The 8,126-nt window shown below is 43.6% G+C and overlaps 1 long non-coding RNA gene across 1 annotated transcript; it reads left to right on the forward strand.

Annotated features, from left to right (window-relative positions):
- Positions 1-201: 201 nt before the first annotated feature.
- On the forward strand, positions 202-5,256 carry LOC132505073 (uncharacterized). Its single transcript, XR_009535229.1, has 3 exons — positions 202-284; positions 4,519-4,768; positions 5,135-5,256. It is a non-coding gene; the product is annotated as an uncharacterized LOC132505073 (long non-coding RNA).
- The last annotated feature ends 2,870 nt before the right edge of the window (positions 5,257-8,126 follow it).

Here is an 8,126-nt window from a genome sequence, read left to right on the forward strand (position 1 = left end):
AATTCATTCAGCAAACATTTTCTGATACCGACTCTGGGAGGAGTGTTTGGGAATGGGAGTGCAGCGTTGGAGGGTATGAAAGTTAATAAGACGTGCTTTTCGCCCCCATGTTATTCAAAGTCTGGTGGGGCTGCTGATTGACAGGAGGAAGGATAGTGGGTGGTTAAGGATTTAGATTCTGAAATCAAATAGATGGAGATTCAAATACCAGCCTCATCATGTACTTGCTGTGTGACCTTGGCAAGTTATCTGAAGTCTCTGAGCCCAAGCTCTCACCTCTATGGGTAAATATATATATATATATATATATATATATATATATATATATATATATATATATATTCTGTCTTCTGGAGTTTGTGTGAATCTGGAATAAGACAATGAATGTAAAGCCTGGCACAGAGTAAACACTCAAGAATCATCGTCATTATCGTCATAACTAAAGCTTTTTCAGTGTTCATTATGTGCCAGGGACAAAAAGCGCTTATATGTAGTAACTCACTACTACTACTCCTACTCCTACTCCTACTACTACTACTACAGAGAGATATTATTATTCCCCTTCCCACAATCTCCCCATTTTTCAGATGAAAAAAAGTGTGACATAAAGACTTGCCCAAGGTCACACTTCTACTAACTGGTGGAATCAGGCCTTGAACTCAGAAAACAAACCCAGATCCAGAGGGTCACAGATCCACCCCAGAATTCCTTTAGCACCCTCCTGGTACCCTTTTCTTAACTGTGATGATCCCCCTGGCCCAACCTTAAGGATAGAGGGAAACTGCTTCTTTGATCCTTAGTTACTGTTGAGTGCCAGGTATTTTATACATAGGAGGTACAGTGCTGCATAGTGTTTATGGATTGAATCCATGCTCTTCTCTTATGTTGAAGAAAAGATTCGTAACAATAGTAATCAGATGAACAATCTAACTTGAGTTCATGGGGAGGGGAGGGGTCCTGAAGGGCTGGGCGGTAGCTGAGAACTGCCTGACCCCATAGGCACTCCAGGAGGAGGGAGGGAGAGAGGGAGGGAGGATGCACAAACACCTGGCAGCACCCTACCCCATCACCATGCCTAATTCACTTCAGAACCAGAATGTACTCCTCTCCTTGTCTCAGTGTCCACACCATAGCACTCACCTCCTGACACTAAGCCATGGTCTGGAGGGTCTCATGTTCCATCCAACCCAAGGAGCTTATCAGCTTATTCTTTTTTTATAAATTTATTTATTTTTGGCTGCGTTGGGTCTTTGTTGCTGCGTGTGGGCTTTTCTCTAGTTGCAGCTAGTGGGGGCTACTCTTCGTTGCGGTGTGCGAGCTTCTCATTGCAGTGGCTTCTCTTGTTGTGGAGCACGGGCTCTAGACATGCAGGCTTCAGTAGTTGTGGCACGTGGGCTCAGTAGTTGTGGCTTGCGGGCTCTAGAGCACAGGCTCAGCAGTTGTGGTGCATGGGCTTAGTTGCTCCGTGGCATGTGGGATCTTCCCGGACCAAGGCTCGAACCCTTGTCCCCTGCATTGGCAAGCGGATTCTTAACCACTGCGCCACCAGGGAAGTCCCAGCTTATTCTTTTAAACAATGACAGGGCTCTCCAGGTCCCACCCCAGTCCAACAGAAACCAAACCTGTGGGGGTAGGACCCAGGCATTGGTATTTTTCTTAATCCCCACCCCACCTCCACCCCTGCCACTACCCATAACCATTTCTACTCCCCTTGAGTGGTTAACTCTCACTGGCCTTTTCAGTCTCACTTCCTCCGGGAAGACTTCCTGCTGTCATTCCATAACTCCTAGTTGGGTGCATCTCCTCTGAACTCCCGCAGCACACTTTGTGTCTACAGTATTCACACTTATTACCTTGGTGAAGTTGTGCATATACTATCTCTTCCTCTCTGAACCTTGAGCGTTACATCCATATTGTGTCTTATTATAGGCATGTGTCTCTCGAGTCTATACAAAGGCCTACCCATTGTAAAAGAGCTATAGTACCTGTGGAAGAAATGAGTGACCGAACATTGAGGATGCTTCTGGCTTTCTGCTCTTAAAAATAACAGTGAACATCTCCATAAATATGACTTTTCTTGTGTTTTAGAATATTTCCCTAGAAGTAGGGCTACTGGAACAGGGGCATAAAGAGTCATGTGTCTCTTGTTATAGGCATATGTGTCTCACTCCACACTTTTCTCTTCCCCCTTCCTAATAAGACCCAGAATGTGTCACTCACAGAGTTTAGATGGGATTGACCCAACCCTCAATCCCTTGAGTAAATCTCTAGTTTAATCCAATCAGGATAACCTACTGCCTCCACCCACCAACTGCCACACACACTGATGGATTCAGGGATGGTCACATGATCAAAGCCAGGCCCATCAGGGCCAACCAGACTCAGATCCACTGAATTTTCAAAATTCAGGAAAAGAAACTGAGGTGATCACATTGCTGCTGGATTAAGCCGCACCTGAAACTTACCACTCAGGTTTTGAGCTATGTTAAGTCAATAAATTCCCTTTCTTGTCTAAGCCACTTTAAATTGGATTTTTTGTTGTTTGTTTTTATTTTCAAACTTACTTTCAAAAGCATCTTAACTCATGTACTACACTGCGTCCCAACTGTTTTTCAAAGAGTTGTCAACATTTGCAACTAGGCTGAAATTGTTTGTAACTTATTAGATAAGACAGCTGCTTCTAAGAATTCAGGATATCAGGGGTCACAAAGACTCCAGGATTGATTCCATCATATTGCCACCCCCTCCACCACCACAGTGAGCAGTAGAATATGGAGTCAAGTGATGTCTGTCACCTCTAACCTGGAGGAACAGGTAGATGAAAGACAAATTTCTGTTCCCAGATGGTGCTATGAATTTTCTTCTATGCCTGAAAATTTTAAGAGTAACCTTTTCCATTTTTTTTAACATAAAACAACCCTTGATCATTACAGAAAATCAGAAAATATCTATATTTCAACTATCTACTGCTGTGTAATGAACATTCCAAAATTTAGTAGCTTAAAATAACAATTTTATTAAGCTCCCACATTCTGTGGGTCAAGAATTTGGAAAAGGCACAGTGGGGATGGCATGTATTTGCTCCACCATGAACCCTCAACTGGGAAGACCAAATGTTGGGATTGACTTGATTGCTGGGGCAGAATTATCTAGAGGTAACTGGACTTACATGTCTGGCCTTTGATGCTGGCTGTAGGCTGGAACCTCAGCTGGGGCTGGAACACATATATATGGACTGTCCATGTGGCCTGGGCTTCCTCATAGCATGGCTGCCTCAGAATTTTTACATGGAAGCTCAAGGCACCAAGGCTTGTGTCCCAAAAAACTAGACCAAAACTTTATGGCCTTTTCTGACCCAGCACTGGAAGTCACATAGCATCACTTCTACCACACTCCAATGGGCATTCAGTCACTAGGGTCACTCCAGATTCAATGGGAGCGGACACAGACCCCGTCTTTTGCTGGCAAGGGTATCAAAGAATTTGCAGGCATATCTAAAAACTACCGCAATATTCAAGTAAAAAGAAGACAATAAGCAAAAACACAACCCTGCTCACCCAGAGAAAATCACAATCAACATCTGGGTGGCTACCTTTGCGGATATTTTTTTTATTGATTTTATAACACTGGATTAGGTTTTTTTTATATATAATTTTATTTATTTATTTATTTATTTATTTATTTATTTATTTGGCTGCACTGGGTCTTCATTGCTATGCGCAGGCTTTCTCTAGCTGAGGCGAGCAGGGGCTACTTTTCGTTGCGGTGCGCGGGCTTCTCATTGCGGTGGCTTCTCTTGTTGTGGAGCATGGGCTCTAGGCATGCGGGCTTCAGTAGTTGTGGCACGTGGGCTCAGTAGTTGTGGCTTGTGGGCTCAGTAGTTGTGGCTTGTGGGCTCTAGAGTGCAGGCTCAGTAGTTGTGGCACACGGACTTAGTTGCTCCGTGGCATGTGGGATCTTCCCGGACCAGGGCTGGAACCCATGTCCCCTGCATTGGCGGGCGAATTCTTAACCACGGAGACACCAGGGAAGCCCCTTCAGGAAAGTCTTTGTTTCATCCCCTAATCTACTCTGCTTCTTCACTTGTTTGTCCAAGAGCTTTACTCACACAGAGCACTTTTAAGTTTTGTCAACATGAATAAAGACTTGGGAGCCGCAGGAAGCAGGCAAGAGGCTTACTGCGCACCTTCTGGGCAACCTCATTGGTTCTTGTTTTCTCTGTCCCTCTCAGGAGCAGAATACATTCCTCTCCCTGTCTGTACAGCAGCATAGGAATCTCCTTAGGTGGTTTAAACATGCCTTGATAAGGGCAAGTATGTGTCTGTCATCCTCCGCAGACTTATCGAAGTATTTATTTCCATACAAAAAACAGGGGAAAAAATGAAAAGAAAAATGTTCTTCCAGGCTTTTAACATCTATAAGGACAGGGGCTAATGCTGCCTCATTTTATAGGTGAGAAAGCCGAGGCTAAAAGAAATACAATAATTTGTTTGCTGTCCTACCCTCACACTCTCTCAGGAACTCTAAAAGATGCTGCCACGGCAACACGAACTACCTACTGACCCTGAACTTGCAGCACGTCTTCCTGCTCCAGTGCCTTCCCTCATGCTGTTCCCTGTGCTTCTCACTGATGGCACCACATTCTCCAATTCTCCCGGTATCTGCTGCACAAATAGACCCTAGCCCATCCTTCAACCTGCAGAACAGCACTCAGCCTGTAAAAGCTGGAGAGTTCCGACACAGACACACAGCCAAGTCAGCATGAAAGGTAGGAAAACGTGACCTTGAGACCGGTTCCGCCAGCACTCTCAACGCCCCGCCTTGAGAACAAGGAGCCTGGAGCAGCCCTCAAGTGGGGCACAGCTCCCTGGGGCCTGGGCAGGGATCAGCCTGTACCAAGGCTGACGACTGACTCATCCACACAGATCCTTCCCATTTTTTCAGGGCAGGCAGTTCCTGATGCAGAGCTGAAAATTCTCCACTGCTTTATTGTGTGACTGTTCTTGGGGGCGGGGGCTTTGTGTAGATTTTTGAAAAGCAATTATGCTTATTACTGGTTAGGATTTCAGAAACCTTCTATGTTTGCTGAATGCATTAATTTGCAGCCCTTTCCATCACTCATGTTTCCTGACAGCCCCATTTTGCAGGTGGAAAAATATGCAGATGGAGAGCAGTGGAGAAAGGCTGTAACAAGAAATCAAAGACGTAAGAGAAATTTAAAGATGGAAAGAGAGCTTCCTGACGACATCATCAGTGCTTGTAGAGTTCCCAGGCCCTCACCTTGGAGATTTCAGTTATGTTAGCCAATAAATCCTCCCTTTTACTTAAAGTGGTTCGAGTTGAATTTCTCTCACTTGAAATCACAAGTCTTCTGACTATTATGCCTCTTGTATGTGTCTTTTAAAAAGAAAGTGTATATATATACACACACACACATATACACACTAAATGTTAATATTATGTATATAACATTTTAGTTTGTTTTACAAAATAAAGTCTCATTTTAAAAAATTGAAACAAAAAAGCAAAAGAAAAAAATAAAATAAAAAATTGAAACCATACATAACTATATAACGTATGGAGTTGGGGTTAAGCATAACCAATGAAGCACATGCACTTCTTCTGCACCCTCCCAAATTCCCACTACAATTAAAGTAAAGAGATAAAAGAGGTGGCCCACAGGGTGGAGAGAATGAGGGAGAAGAGAACAGCAATAAAACATAGACATTATGCAACAAATGGGCAAACGGTGACTGACTCAGCCAACCTAAGAAAGCTGAACCCTGTGCAAGGTAGTGGAGAAGCAGAAAAGCCATCAGCTTTATGCTCTGGATCCCCCCAAAGGCTCAGGAATTGGAGGTGTCATGGGCCTCTTAAAATGGGGTACAGATAGGGCAGGAAATGACAAGTTTGTAAAAAGTCTGTAAAAGAAGTGATTAGACCTCTGAGTGAGGACCCCTAGTCAGGCATGTTAGAGGGTGTCTTTCAGGCGTGAAGCAAGAGACTCTGGCCTTGGGGGGTTCCATCCAGAAATCAGGAAGAGGCTGAGTTAAGAAAGAGATATAATCTGAAGGCTGAGGCCTCATTCTCCTCTCTACTCTGAGAGTCAGGATTTTACTCCACCAGGCAGGCAACTGGAAGGTTTCTACTCTGGGAAAAATGAGCAGCCTAAGAGAAAAGGCCCACAGGTACTCACAGCTGAGGTTTCCCACAAATAAACAGCCCCACCAATCAGGCCCTTCCCAGTCAACACCTTTCTCCTAGGCATTGTTTACATGTATAATCGCTTACAAAGGAGGGAAGGTTGTAATTACCCACACTGTTCTGCCACTTGCTTTCTTAATCTAATAATGTACTGTGGACACAGCCCATGTCTGTACACATAAGTCTTTATGTGCAATAGACTTATATATGAAGTCTTCATGTATATGAAGAGTAGGATAGTCACACAGTCTCCAAGTATCACTGCACAGGTTACTTATTTACAGAGGGATGGGGTTCCTGTACAATGATGAATCTGATGAACACTGCTCTAACCAAAGGGTCAAATTTGACGTCATGAATGAGGGCCAGTCTGATACCACACGTCTTTTTATGTGATGCACTAACAGGGACGCAACATTACTTCCAAGTCATTCCCACTAAAAACATACATCTTGAATCTAACCAGAAGGAAATAGACAAATCCAGAATGTGAGATAGCCTCCTAGACTCTTCAAAAAGATCAATATTATGGGAGGGGGGAAATGAACTGTTCTAGATTGAAGGTAACTAAAGAGATTTGACAACTAAATGTAGGGGAATTCTAGATTGGAAAGACACTAGCTAAAAAGGAACTTTGGGGGACAGTTGGAGAAATTTGAATATAGAATGTAACTTTGCATATATAATGTATAGAATGTATTAATGAATGTATTAATGTCAAATTTCCTGAATGTAGTGCAAATATGGCAAAATATTAGCAATTGGTGAAACTGGGTAAAGGACGTATGGGGGTTTATTGTACTTTTCTTGCCAGTCTTCAGTAGCCTTGAAATTTTTCAAAATAAAAAGCTGGTGGTTAAGGGAGTTGGCTCTGGAGTCTGAGCTACACAATGCATTTGGGAAGGTGACTCAACTTTTCCAAGCACCTTCTCTGTCAAAGGGTGATAATAATAGAACCTACCTCATGAGCCTGTTGAATTAAATGAGATGATGCCTGCAAAGTGCTTATCAGAGTTGCTGACATAGTAAATGTCAACTGTCATTATCATCTGCCTCGTTCTTTTTAATGGATACATAATTCCATTGTCTTGAGTTTCTCTTGATTTGACAGGAAAGTTATCACCCAGCTAATGAGTGCTGCTATTTTCTTGTTAGCACAAGATAAGGTGATCACAGTTTGTGCTGTCTGCTGTGTGACGGAGCAGCAGGAAGTCTTGCTCCAACTGTTGAATTTGGGTGCTTGACTGGTGGACACCTGTAGTTGTAGAGCCCCTCCCCCCACGTCCTTCGATTAATAGAAAGCCCTTTTCATCTGGGAACCCATTCAATGTGGTTTGAATTGGAATAACTCTGCTTCCCCTACTGCCTCTGGGGTAGCCACCCACCCAGGTTCAGATAAAGCTCTTTCCTCCCAGCAACAGTGGTTACTTTAAGGATAAGCATCATCTTACACAGGGTGCTTCCTGGGAAACCTTTGCCACCACGATCTGGAATACCTACAATGAACCAGAAATACTGAAGTGGACAGAGCCCAGACCTGGCCCCAGGAGACACTTGGGTCTAGAAGGGGAGACTGACAAGCTGCAGATCCAGGTCTCCAGAATCCCAGATCCCCCAAAGATCAATGCTTTTCACTTCTCTGTCATTGCATCAAATGGAGGCATCAGAATTGAACTTCCCAGAAACTGGCTTTATCTGTAAGGCAGAGATTTAAGTTTCTCTCCAGAAGATCTTGAAGGTAATTTCCAGGTAATTTCCTCCCACTTACCACTAGTTTCCCGTCAACACCATTCCCTTGGGAGGTATTAATAGAGGTGAGATGGTACTGGATGATAATGTCAGGGAACCTGCACTATTAAATAACTTCTGAAAATTCCCAAGGTTTAATGGCAATGTTTTCCTTTGAACTCCTAACTTCTTTT

Source organism: Lagenorhynchus albirostris, chromosome 15 (assembly GCF_949774975.1).
Source record: "Lagenorhynchus albirostris chromosome 15, mLagAlb1.1, whole genome shotgun sequence".
NCBI lineage: Eukaryota > Metazoa > Chordata > Mammalia > Artiodactyla > Delphinidae > Lagenorhynchus > Lagenorhynchus albirostris.